The sequence below is a fragment of the Anas acuta genome, chromosome 3, assembly GCF_963932015.1.
Source record: "Anas acuta chromosome 3, bAnaAcu1.1, whole genome shotgun sequence".
NCBI lineage: Eukaryota > Metazoa > Chordata > Aves > Anseriformes > Anatidae > Anas > Anas acuta.
This window is the reverse complement of record NC_088981.1, coordinates 66,111,661-66,125,720: the sequence shown is the minus strand read 5'-3', so window position 1 is coordinate 66,125,720 and position 14,060 is coordinate 66,111,661. Positions and strand designations below refer to the sequence as shown.

Below are 14,060 nucleotides of genomic sequence, written 5' to 3'. Positions count from 1 at the left end.
ATTTTCATAATTTCTTTAAAGACATTTATTAACAGAATTTAAAATTGTTTTTCACTTTTGACTGTAGAACAGATTTTGCAATTCTCTTCCTACTAAACTGGCAGATAAAGCTTTGTTACTCACAAGTTCATAGAAAGGAAGCGCAGGTAGTAGTGTGAATTACCTAAAGAATTTAAACAAATATTCAATTGAAGTGTTTTGTGCTATTTGAGTAGTGTTAACTGTATTAGGTTTGGATATATAATCAGTGTTTACTGAAGAATTATTTTCTTTGTATTTGTTCTTATTTGTGGATTTACTTTCATTAAGCGGTTCATCTGTCTTCTAATTTAATTGCTGCAGAAATAGAACTGAAAGGCTGCATTTTAGAGGATTTCTGATTAGACATTTAAAACATTTTAACTACCAGTTTAATCTCTTTTTTGGTGACTGAACTGTGCAACCTTTTTTTTTTTTTTTTTTTTTTTTTTTGCTGTGTGTGAGAGAGAGAGTGAATTAATTACTACAAGGCATCCCTTAGGTAGTTCAGATAAACACTCTTCAGAATGGGAATGATTTAAGAAGAGTTTGTCATCTGCAGCTCAGACTCCAGCCTGCATGCTGACTTTTGCTAGAACATTCCAGCCTGTGGGATTAACAGACATTTGTCATGATTTTTTGTGTATTTGGAGAAAAATTGTAATATGATTCAGAAAAATAACACCACAAAAAGCTGTTTTAATTTGTGAAAATTGTAGTGGAAAAATTTAGCATATTATTATTATTATTATTATTATTATTATTATTATTATTATTATTATTATTATTATTATTATTATTATTGTTGTTGTTGTTATTGTTATTATTGTTATTTGTCTGGTAGAAAAGTGTTCCTAGTCAGCTACCTGTTTATATTAAATAAAAGAACAACAGCTATAGCAAAAGCTGACAAGTTTCTCCTACGCCTGTCAGGACCAATCTGTGTTAAGATACAAATATACAGTTTATTTCCCAGAAATGCAATCCTGATGTATGTATATGGCATTCTGTTCTATAAATCCTTTCTTGAACAATCTGATGGGGTGTTGAGTTGCTATATATAGGAAAACAGATTGTTTCTTCATTCAGTTTTCCTATCTGCCAAATCTTCTCATTGGAGGTAGTATGGCTTTTCTTCAAGGAGATGCTGCTACACAGATGTTGAAAACTAACTTCATGTCCAATAGCCTGAAAGATATGAAGCTCTTCCTTAGATGCCTTGGGCCACCCAAGTTAAACTCAGTATGTGACCCTGTCAATTACTAATGTGCCTGAAGGGTATTTCTGGGGAGGAAAAACTGCAAAATCTGAAAACAAATCACATGTTACCAGAAATGCAGATTTCTGCATCTTGAATGCTACAGTGCTATGAGACTGACATACTTTTGTTGGGGGGCTGGTTGTCCCTGTAAGATGATGTTTATTTTGCTGTCATTTATACCTGTTCCCCATATTTTCCCAGCAATGGTGAAAGACTAAAGCAAACATTAAGTGATGTTTCTAAGTATACATTAGATCTGTGTCGTACTCTTCACTATGTTACTCCGATGTAGTTCTATACATTCCCCTGGGTTACTTTGTTCACTGAGTTTGCATGATCAGCCCAGACTGCTGTGCTTATTGAGTAAGTGTGCTTTTTGTGTTTCTGCTATTCAGACAGCCCTGTTTCCTACAATCAATGAGAATGGTCAGCTGATAGCTTTTTTTCCTTTTCTGGCAAATGCAGTCAAACAGCTTTGATCAAGTGTAAGGAGGCATGCAGTGCCAATGCTTGACTACTGGTACAGATGAGAGGTATCCTGCAGCAGAAAAGATATTTTCAGTATTGTGCAGACTGCTCATCTAAACCTGTTATTGCATGCCACGTGTACCCTAGAGCAACCATCTGACTGACTTGTGGGCAGACTCCATGCCATCTGAACAGATGAGAATGAGTGTAAGCTGACAAGGGAGCCCATATGTTCCTAAATTGTGAATATTGAGGAGGGGATTCTTAGCCAAGAATGTGAAGATGACTGTCCAAGCTTTGTGTGACTGTCAATGAGAAGAGACAGAACTGCCAAAAGGATCTCACTCTTTGGCATTAAGTTTTGTAATGGTGCATGTGCAGTATTGTGCAGTGAGTTTCTGGCTGGAAATGGGCACCCTTTTCTCCTGGGACAACTATCAGGTGCTCTCAGACTTGAATCTTGATTTGAGACTATTGTGGATTTTTCACAACACTTTCAAGTCTAGCCTCTGTTATGGATAATCAGGAAAGTAAAAACAATTTTTATTTATTTATTTTTTTTCCCTGCAGAAGAGAAAGGATATGACTGCAGAAGTTAGGTCAAAAAATATCTCAAAACTTATTTTTTGTTGCATGGACGATGCTCACGACAAAACACAGATTAATCAGTCTAAGGACCTGGTATAATTCATTAACTCAAAATAGATGTTTGAATGCTTGGAGACAGTTAATATTCATAATTATTGTAACCTGATTATGGGTGACAAATTTTACTATGCTTGCCTGTATAATCAATAATCAAAGGAACAAGAAGAAGAAAAAAATCTTTACAAATTACATGATCTCTGAAAGTTATATATATATATATATTTAATGGCTCCACTGGGGGATAGATAACAATAATCTCTAAAACATTGTGGATAGGATAACAAAGTAATGAATAACAATAAGTAAGGTTTTTGAGGAAACGCTTCTCAAATTTTAGGAGGAATAATATGGTTTAGGTTAATAGCAGATATTATTATTTTCAAGTTGCATGAATTGAAATAATTTATGCACATCTCAAAAAAAAAAAAAAAAGAAAAGTTTATTTAACTGCACATAATTTTGCCTGCTGCCATAGTAACTTATGACAATAAGATAAAAATATAGGAAAGTGAATTTCTGTTTTGTTAATGTCAGTATTTTCAGTCAAATTATTAATGTCGAGATTCTTAGTGTTTCTATTGCCTAACTACTAACAGAAAAAAGTTGTAAAATCAGGCCAATATAACAAAATTTGTTACAGGCTGTAAAGCCACTGAGTGAGAAAAGTGTAAAACTATTGTACACAACAGCAAATCTCTTGCAAGTTTTCTGTCAACAGAAGATTGGCTAGTATCTCTTTCTGTCAATACATTTGGAAAAAAAACAACCACCCCCCAACAACACAGAAAACAAAACAAAAAACAAACAAAAAACCAACACCTCATATGTGAGGAATAAAACCCTCACCTTAAGTGAAAAAAGTGATGGTTTTAGTTACACTTGAGTGACTTTGCAATTAGTCAGTAGCGGCAGAAATCTGATACATTTGCATACAGATATCACTGGTAGAGTGCCACGCTTCTCTGAAAATCACATTTTGATTTATTGATTGGCCAAGTACCACCTGGTGCCTCAGCAATGCCAGACGAGTCCCATGTAAATCAACACATCCCCAAGTTCCTTGATTGGAGCTATAGTAAGGCAAATGGTAATCTCCTGGGCTGAATGCCTGCATTTGAAAAAGCATTTCTTTCCATGATTTGCAGTTTGTCATTAATAGCATGTACCAGGAGCTGCAACTGAAGTTCTCAAGTCTTCATGAAGATGCCTGTGCTTGCTCAGATTTCCCAGTGCCATGTGAGTAATTGCTGGTTAGGAGCACAATCATTTTCAGGCTGCTGACACTGTGAGGTTGACAACTGACAAGTTTCACTCCCATGCCATAATAACCTACAATGAAATGCAAAGCAGACAGCAAAGATTGCAACTTAAAAATAAACAAAAGAAACCTTAGCAAATCTTTACTCTGTGCAGCTGGAACATTATTATTTTAGTTTAAGGAAGACAATTATGGACAAGAGGGAAACTGCTAAAATAAGCACAGGCATACCTGTGTACTATGAAATACTGCTTTGTTGATGCTTAATTTGATGAATGCTTTTATACTGAAAGGGGGTTAGAGGATTTCACTTTGTCTCTCTTTACAGCCTTAGTTGAAATACAGCACCTTTATGAAAAGTTTATTTTAATAACTTGATAAAAGTTAATGTAGTGGATAATAGACTTTAGACAGATTTAAATCTGGCATTTTTCATTCACTTTCCAGTAAGGTTTTGTGGATGAAAGGAGGGAAGAAAAAGTGTTTTCTGAGGGGGATTAGCATTCTTTTTGCCAAATACAAGACTTAACTTGTTTTCACTTAACTGAACTAGGTGATTCCAGGTCTTCTGTCCCAGAAAGGCACCTTGCCAGGAGCTGCACTGCCACACCACAGTAAACATGTTTCAGCTTGTTTTGTTTTAATATTAAAACAGTAAACCTGTAATTGCTGTCTCATTGGAGGATTTATCATATCCACCTTTAGAACTCCACAGTGAGAGTCGTTATTCTCTTCCCAGTCCTCACTCAACATTGCAACAATTTCTGCTGTAGAGGTTGACATGAATTTATTTGGGAGGACATTAATGCATTTCTCGGGTCCCTCAGAGCCACTGCAGCTTTTTGCTTCTTCCCCTAAGGAAACTATCTCGCCCCTGATCGCTGGCCAATGGAGAAACAAATACATACCTAATACATACCTAATTTTCTAATTTTGTATCATTCCGTTATTTTTGCATTTGGATTTTAAAGAAACTTTATTTTTTTTTTTCATGAATTTGTTGTTTCCCTTTAAAAAACAGCAAAAAAAGAGCTATAATTTAATTCATTTGCACCATGAAGCCATTGTTTTTCCATCTTGTAAGCGATAGAATAAATTAATAAATATTCTGTCATTTGCAAAAGAAATTGCATTTACTTGTCTACATTTTAAGCTCTTTGCTGAATATGCATATTTTGCAGGATGGATGTTGGGGAATACTTATAGATTATTGTTTTGGAGAGGCTAGTGAACATAAATATCTTTTTTCTAATGCTGGGAGCAAGGTGACCATGAGAGACTAATGGGGTGATGCCTCATCAAAACTACTGTGGGACTGTATGAGTTCTTGCAGGGCTCAGTAACCTACTTATGAGGGTTACTCATTTGCATTTATAGTTCTAGATTAAATACAGTCTTTTAAAACTTGCTATTCTCTTTCAGTTTTGTATGTATTTTTCCTGATTGTCTCATCACAGGAAAGAACTCACTATATGAACTGCATGCACATCAGTACCCTTACTTAGGGTCAGTAGTGGTGTGACTATCTGTGAATTTTGGGAAGAAAGGGATCTCTCTAGCTCCTTAGATTTAGTCCAGAGTTCTCAAAATGCTCTAGACTGTTCTATTTCATGGCATGGTTTTGCAATCTTTTCTTCACTAATAAGGATGGTTTCTGAAGTTCCTGCTGCTACTTGTTTTCTCATTCTTGCTCATGTGCTGCTCCTTGGTGGTGCAAGTGCTGCTCTTCTGAGGGCTGTGAGCAGAACCACATTAGTGAGCAGAGCTGCCTTCCTTCACCAAAGCCAGGAATTATTTTGAGTGATATGGGTGGGGAATAGGGTGGGTCCAGGTAAGTACCCAATTAATCTTAATGTGCAAGGAGGAAGTAGGAATATGTGTCAGCTTCTTTTGTCTTTGTGCCCAGAGTGTCTAGATGCAAGACTTGGGCTCTTTTCCAGAACTTGTTAAGGCCCTGCACTGATGCTTCTGCAGCATGATTAAGCCATGAGGTGCCCAGTGCAGATGCTCAGAACATCTACTAAAGTGGACATCTCCCAAAAGAGCATCAGATTTTAAACTCGGCTTCCCCCAGTCCCATTTAATCTGATTTAAGAGCTAAAAATGTCAGCATTTTTTAAAAAACTCAGAAAATGCATAACAACTAGTGAAAACAGAACAGGAGGAAGCAGAATGTATATACAGCTCTCCTCCTGCCCACTTTCTCTTTGCATGTGAGTATTTGCTTCTCTGCTTGGTTTCATCTATCTCAGCAACTGTGTGTTGCAGCACCACTACCCAAGCCCTGCACATCCATTTCAGATTGGCTGGCTGCTCCCAGCTCCTCGCTGCAGCCCAGTCAAGCTGTGGTTTTCCCCTGTTCTACCTCCTGTCTGTTGGGAATCTTGCTCACTTTCCATGCTCAGTAGCTTCCCCAGAGGAGGTACAGCAAACTTTTCCTCTTGAAAACACTCTTTTTAACCAAGGACTAGCAAAGCTGAGCATGTGCATCACTGGTACTTCCTACTGTGTGTACAAAGACAGTGCTTCTAGGTGCAGCCATGTATTGCTTTTTGTTTTACACTTCAGTTTTCTTGTATAGAACATAATTAACATACACATTTATTTTAATCTAATGCACAACATATAAATGACATCTTTGGACTTTTTTTTTGTTTGTTTGTTTGTTTCTGATTTCAGAACAATTCTTTATGTTCTCTGATATATCACATAAAAACAATTAAAACAATCTTCCTTTACAGCCTTAGAATGATGGAAATGTATTGAAGGTTGCTTAGACTGTTGAACTTAGACTAATGAACTTAGACTGTTCATTAGGCCACTAATTCAGAGATCTAGTTCAACTGCTTTATTTCATAGTTATTGTTTCTGTATCATCTAAGCTTTTATGGTAACTTTCCCTTGATTCATATCACAATAGTCAGTTTTTCATAATACCTCACTGCTTAATAATGTTGAGATGAAAATTCAAAGAATTAGGGATAAATGTATCTACAATATCTGTTATTTCGTCCTCTATAAACTCATAAATTTTAGCACTGAGACGTCTTCACAAACAAGCTGATTTTGTATCACAGAATGGTGTTATTACAAAACAAAGTTAGGTCTACCAGAATTTATGGTTGTTTTGAAGGGTAAAATCAATACAGCTTTCTGAGTTTTTAGGTCCTGGTTATGAAGGACTGTGCTGAGTTATTACATCTTTAAAAACAAGTTTTCCATTTGTATCAAAAATGTCACTTATCTGTTAAGCTTGGTATTATTTCATTCAAGCTCCAAAACAGGAAGTTCAAATAAATAGGTGCAGCTGAGACATGAGAGTATTTTGATCATGATAATTGTCATGGGAATCATGATACAGCTTGCAGAATGATCTCTATTTTTCCAGGAGATATTCAGTTCAAATATGGGTTACAAAAGGAGAAATTGCAATCTGGAAACGGGATTCTAAAAAGGATCTAGAGGTCATGGGGTATGAAGGAAATAAAAATGAGCTTAGAGGGGCAGATGTGCAAGTGTGTATAGACATGAGCAGCAAGATGACTTGACTGCCATACACAGTCCTGGTGAGGTACATACTAAAATGCTGAAAACAATTGATACCGGAGTTAGAACATGACTTTGAATTCAGCTTTCTGAGAGCTGGGTGTGTGGTCCAGAGGATTGGCCCAGATTCCTGCTGTAGTCCATGGAGAGAGAGGCTTGCATCCAAACCATCATTATCTGATCCTGAGAGAGGTGTCTAAGAGATTAGAATAAATTGACTGCTCTCTTGAGTTGCTTTCTGCACTATGTAGACCATAGAGGGACCTTGCAGACTTGCCTAGGCTAGAAGCCAAGCTTTTAGACAGCTAAAATGATATGAATTAATATTTAAAGGAGCATGCTGAAAGATTGAGAACACAGTAGAGATCCACAGAAACAGTATGAGGGCTGAAGACAATGTCAGAACAAAAGAGAGAGAGCTCAATATGTTTTTTTTTTTTATCCCAAAGATGATTGACATATACCTTGATTAATATGGATAAGGGTTTTCATGGGAAGAAGTTACCACACACCACAGAGCTCTTTAATCTAGCTGGGAACTATATAACGAGAATCAACAGCTGGAAGCCAAAACCAGACACATTCCAGCTGAAAATAAAGTATGAATTATTAAGAGTAAGGATGACTAAACTGTGAAATATGGTCTTGGGAAATGTTCGATTGTTTGTTCTGCAGGTTTAAAATGAGGATTGGGTACTGCCCTAAAATGTTTAAACCATAACTGTCATTTTACTTTTAGTACAAAACCTGCTGGGTGTAGGATATCTAGTTTATGATATCAGCAGGTCAGATTGAGCCTTACACACTCTCAATTTAACAACTAATTGTACCTTCCTAGTTGTCATTCTATTTGGCATAATATGGCACAACTCTTTTCTGTGTTGCTCTTTGCTATAGTGATTTATTTGTGGTTGAGTTGTTCAAATAATTCTGATGTAGGATTTTATTAGCATTCATGCTCTTTTTTTTTTTTTTTTTTTTTTTTTTTTTTTTTTTTTTATTCCTATGCAAAATATAGCTGGGAACTCACAGAATCATAGAATGGCTCAGGTTGTGTTTCCTGTATGCTGCCAGCTAATATGTGTTTCATAAGAAGATTCAATTCCTAATTTTAGGAACAATACAAGATATTTTGAGAGTTGGAATGGCTTTGTCCTGGGCTTGTGAGCTAGAAAACACCACCAGTCTAAGAAAGTCTACAAAGTCAAGTTTAGCACCAGTATAGCATGTAGCTTTGGTTTTGCTATTTCAACCCTGACTCTGACTCAGATCCTGTGCAGGTCAGAAGGGCTCTGCTGCGTTTTGAACTTCTGTGTCTGTGTCAGTCAGATAAGTAAACAATGTCTTTCTTGTTAGGGTTTTCCTGAATATTTGAATGATTAAGCACTAAAAATAAATAATTATATAGTATGCCATCAAACCTAACAACATTTTTGCTAACAATTTCTTTAGGAAGGCTGGATAGGTGCTCTTTATTACTGTGTCCCTTGGTCTTCACAGCCACAGAAATACCTTTCAGTTTGTTGGTTACTATTGCTATCCTTACCAGCCAGCCAGCACACAGTCCCATTACTGAATTCCTCTTAGAATGTAATAGATTAGTTCACTTGGAAGGGCTCTCAAAGACCATTGAGTCCAACTGCCTGACCACTTCAGGGCTAACTAAAAGTTACAGCATGCTATTGAGGGCATTGTCCAAAACCCTCTTGAACACTGACAGGCATGGAGCATCAACCACCTCTCCAGGAAGCCTGTTGCAGTGTTTGACCACCCTCACAATACAGAAATTTTCCCTAACGCCCAGTCTGACCCTCCTCTGGTGCAGCTTTTTGCCATTCCCTCATGTCCTGCCATCAGTGACCAGGGAGCAGAGGCTGGCACGTCCCTCCCTGCTTCCCCTGCTCAGGGAGTTGCAGAGAGTTGCGTCTAAAATGTCATTCAATAGGGGTTTTGCTGTATCGTAGGTACCAATCTGTTAACCTGGTCTTCAGATTAAGGCTTTAAATGTACAGCTACACTTACCTATCCAGCAGTTTTTCTTTGTGTTTCACATCCCTGTGGAATAGTGGTCCACCAGTTGCTTTTCCTCTAAATTTCCAGTGTGACTAATAGATCTTTATTTAAAGTAGGATTTGCTGTTTCTTCCATCTTGTTGCTTGCTTTATGTGTCTAGAAACATATAAGTTTGTTGTAGATTTTTGGCTGAATGATCTAACTATTCACCATCATTTCCTACTTGAGTTTTCCCAGCTTTTCTTACACTCTTTCCTTATATAGAGGTCTTATGACTCTATCTGAGAATATACATCTCCACAAACAGTGCTTTTCTGCAGTTCACTAGTTGAAAAGTCCTTCTAACCTTTCACGTTTCAGTTTAGCTAAAGCCCTTTCCCCATGAAAATCTTTAATTGCAGAAGTTTGATCAAGTCCTAAAGAAGTTAACATCTTAGAAGTTAGATTCTTGTTCAGAATCCCAGGAGCATGAAAATACTGTTGCATCTTCTTAAATAACTTATTGTTCCATTCTGATACTGCTAACTCATATTTCCACCATAGCCCAAATCCCTTTTTGCATCTGAAACTTTACTCACGCTGGTAAGAGTCTGTTTCTTTGTTCCTCCTTAGCTTATAGAAATGGCCAGATCTGTATGTCAGCCAGTGCCTTTACCCGATTGACTAGTGATACAGTTATGTCTCTTTTTTTTCCCCTTCATTTTTTTTTTTTTAAACCTCTTTAGCTCATAGATTATGCTTCATTCTGATTAACTCTTCTTGTTACTCTACTAACTGCTGCAATACATTTGCATCATCTATGTCTATCTTTGCTTTTACTTCTGCTCTTCTGTGATAACATAAGCACTTAATATATTAATGTAAGTTATGACTAATACTTGTGTTTTTGTGAGTCTTACGGTATTTGCTTGCATGTTTTTTACCAGATTCTAATGCCTCCATTTGGTTTTATGTGTAGACTAAAGGCATTTACATTTCCTCCTGACTTTATACCTTTCTTTTATAATTATATCATACTATTTTGCCTTAATGACTCTGCCACTTCCTTCAACATGTGTATTTTTCTCTTCTCTTGTTTTTCCCCTCCTTCTGCTCATGGGCTTTAACTAATACATAGTATTTCTGTATCTGTTACACTTTCCTCTTTTTGTGTATTGACAGATGGCATGAATTTCACAACTCTCTCTTAAAAGTTCTTGTCCCCACTTTATTTACTTTATATTACGTGAAACTTTATCCTGGTATTGATGTTAGTCAGATACTGTGGTTGAAATCACTGTGTCAAGAGCCAGTTTTTCATTAATACCCCCCAAGGACTGCACACCTGAAAATGTTCTCAGTTGCAAATAACATTACATTAATTCACCTGTTAATCCTCTCTTTCTTGTTGATCCCAAGCACTCTCCCTGTCAAGGACATGGAAGGTTACCATACAGATCATCTTGCTTTGGGTCTCATTTCTAGTGGGAGTAGCTATTCTTGCTTTTGTTTCAACATGAATCTGGCAGGATCATTTGTTCCAATGTGAAGGGCAACTAGGTTAGTTTTTTTCTGTGCCTTCCTCACCTCCACTTCCTATCAGTCTTTGTTCTTGCCTCAAGCACATATCTCATACCTTTTGCTCATGGCAGATATCATACATCTTTGGCTGCAACACTTTGGGTGACAGACCTGTCAATTCTTACAATGAAGCCTGTAGTCACTACCTTTCCTGGTTCTGGTGTAAATTTTAGTTTTTCTTTCTGCTGTCAGCAGATCATTCTGTTCTCCTTCAGAGCCCAGCAGCAAGTGATCTTGGGTTATAGTCCCCTGCTGTTTCAGTCTTCACCCTGCTTTTTTTTCCTTGTCACTTCTGTATTTTCTTATTGCTTTTCTGTGTAACATATCTCAGTTTCTCTTTCTCATGTGTGCAGTGTGGATCTGGGACCAAAGGAGATATAAACAGTTTCACTTTGCAGTCTTAGTCTCAAGTTTTAAAGGTAGATGGGCAAAAATTATCTAGTCACACATACGCTTTACTTTCATCACCAACTGCTGATTTTTCCCCCTCTAGGTCAAACCAGTCTCTTTGTTAAAATTTGGTGGTTCTCAGCCTATTGTGGTCAAAACGAGCAGGTGAGCTGCAACACTCACTTGAGACTTGTCTTCCAGTCCCCTGTATGGAGACCACGAGCACTGCTGAGTAATAGAGAGCAAGAGGCATCCATTTAATCTAAATGATCAAGTAGCTGCTCCTTCCTCATCAAGGATTTAACTTCGTATACTGTTGCTGCCTGAATCATTTATGAAGAGAACCACAATCCTTTTGAGGATACGGCTGAATGAGTAGCAGTTAATCTGAAAGATTGATATCATCTCCAAGAGGGAGAATGGCACAGAATCACATTCAGAGAATGCACCTATTTTGTGAAATTTCTTCTTAAGATGTATCCTTTTGGAATCTGGAATCTTGCACCTGTGTGTGTAGAATGACATTAAAATCTTTCTCAATTTCAATATTTTATAGCAGTTATTTTTCTACTATTATTTCTCCCACACAACATGGCTGCAGAAAAGAAAGAATTAATGTTGAAAGGCTAATCGTTGAAAACTCTGGGAGTGCCAGAAGTAAGATTACAACCATGTGTCATCCCATTTGGGTACTACATTGTGCAGTACTATTTACCTAGATTATATTTTCTCCCCCACACCCTGAACGTGGTATTTTCAGTGCACACAGTGTACTCCCTTAGTGTTCTGTTCTGCTGCCACCAATGAGTGACCATAGGCCATTTTTACTGATTTTCAGCAGTTTCCAGAGAAGAGTCAAGACCCCACATTGAGCTGAGCCTGGATAAGTGGGATTATCAGTCTGCACTTTCCATTGTTGAAGTATATGGGATTCACTGCCTGACCCAAAAGGAATGGCTAGAAATGGGGTCAGAGACAAAAGAGAAAAGTGAGGTACTGCTAATCTGCAATATTCATAAACAACTTTGAGGCCACATTCTGGAATGGTGTAGTGATTTCATCTCATTGCCCTGCACTTTGTCACCTTGAAGACAGGCATGGAAAGGGTGGAAACAGGCAGAGATGAGCAGCCAGGAGCTTATTTTCTATACCAACAGAAATAGCTATAGCTGCAAAAATGCTAAATCCAGCACTTGTTCCTAAGCACCTCTGGCTGGAACCAACAACGGTGGCCTTAACTGTAGAGCTGGACTGCCTCCAGGTTTACTGCCTCTCCAAGCAGCATGAATAGAAGGCAGTGGAGATCCCATTAAGGCCCCTGATTTCTATAACAAGACTAGCAACCTGCTCAGCTGAACTGATGAATTCTGACAGAGCTGACAGCACCTTTGAGGGAGGAGTGTGCACCACTGCCTTATACATCCTCGTTAAGTACAGAATCTGTATTATGGCTATATCGCATTTAGTCACTGCTAGAAGCCAATGGAGTGTAATAAGAATGCCGTGCTTTCATGAAATTCTGAACACTCTGGGTGGCTGTTTATAACTTTTATGTATTTTTTTTTTTCCTAATGCAAAGGAGTTTTACTGTAAGGAATATTACCTTGTCTGTCTAGTCAGTCTTATCACAGAATCACAGAATTGTCTAGGTTGGAAGAGTCCTCAAGATCATCGAGTCCCACCTCTGACCTAACACTAACAAGTCTTCCACTAAACCATATCGCTAAATTCAACATCTAAACGTCTTTTAAAGACTCCAAGGATGGTGACACCACCACTTCTTGGGCAGCCCATTCCAATGCCTTACAACCCTCTCAGTAAAGAAGTTCTTCCAACATCCAACCTAAAACTCCCCTGGAGCAACTTTAGTCCATTCCCCCTTGTCCATGGCTATGAGGCACATGGGAGAATAGACCAACCCCCACCTCTCTACAGCCTCCTTTAATGTACTTATGAAGAGTGATAAGGTCGCCCCTTAGACTCCTTTTCTCCAGGCTGAACAAACCCAGCTCCCTCAGCCTCTCCTTGTAAGACTTGTTCTCCAGACCCCTCACCAGCTTCGGCACCCTTCTCTGGACTCTCTCAAGCACCTCGATGTCCTTGTAGTGAGGGGCCCAAAACTGAACACAGTACTTGAGATGCGGCCTCACCAGAGCCGAGTACAGGGGGACAATCGCTTCCCTAGACCTGCTGGCCACACTGCTTCTTATACAAGCCAGGATGCTGTTGCCCTTATTGGCCACCTGAGCACACTGCTGGCTCATATTCATCTGACTATCCACCAGTACTGCCAGGTCCTTCTCCGCCTGGCAGCTTTCCAACTACTCATCTCCCAGCCTGTAGCTCTGCTTGGGGTTATTGCACCCCAGGTGCAGGACCCAGCACTTGGCCTTGTTGAACTTCATGCAGTTGACCTCAGCCCATCGGTGCAGCCTATCCAGATCCTCCTGCAGAGCCTTCCTACCCTCGAGCAGATCGACACATGCACCTAACTTGGTGTCATCTGCGAACTTACTGAGGGTGCACTCAATGCCCTCATCCAGATCATCGAGAAAGATATTAAAGAGGACTGTCTTATAGTCATCTTCCTTCTTAGTCAGAAGAGGGAGGGAAAAAATGAGAAGTTGAAAGGCTAATGAACTATGATCACAAAAAAGGTGACTCTGTCCCTAGTGAGCCTGGACTGAAAGATGATCAAGGAGCTGTAGTATAGTTTTTCTCCCACAGAAGGCTGGATGTGAGGAACAGCTACTCTTTCAAGAAAAGATTCAAAATTTTCAAGAGAAAGTCTTGAATATGTATTTCTGTGTGTATGAAATGGGTTCAGCTATGTGTGATAACACCTGAAAGACAGAAAGTAAGGGGTCCATTGGCATTGGTGGTAGAGAGACATCGTAG

The 14,060-nt window shown here is 38.5% G+C and overlaps 1 long non-coding RNA gene across 1 annotated transcript; it reads left to right on the top strand.

Annotated features, from left to right (window-relative positions):
• The first annotated feature begins 10,613 nt into the window (after positions 1–10,613).
• On the top strand, positions 10,614–11,535 carry LOC137853030 (uncharacterized). Its single transcript, XR_011094173.1, has 2 exons — positions 10,614–10,751; positions 11,266–11,535. It is a non-coding gene; the product is annotated as an uncharacterized lncRNA (long non-coding RNA).
• Positions 11,536–14,060: the final 2,525 nt, after the last annotated feature.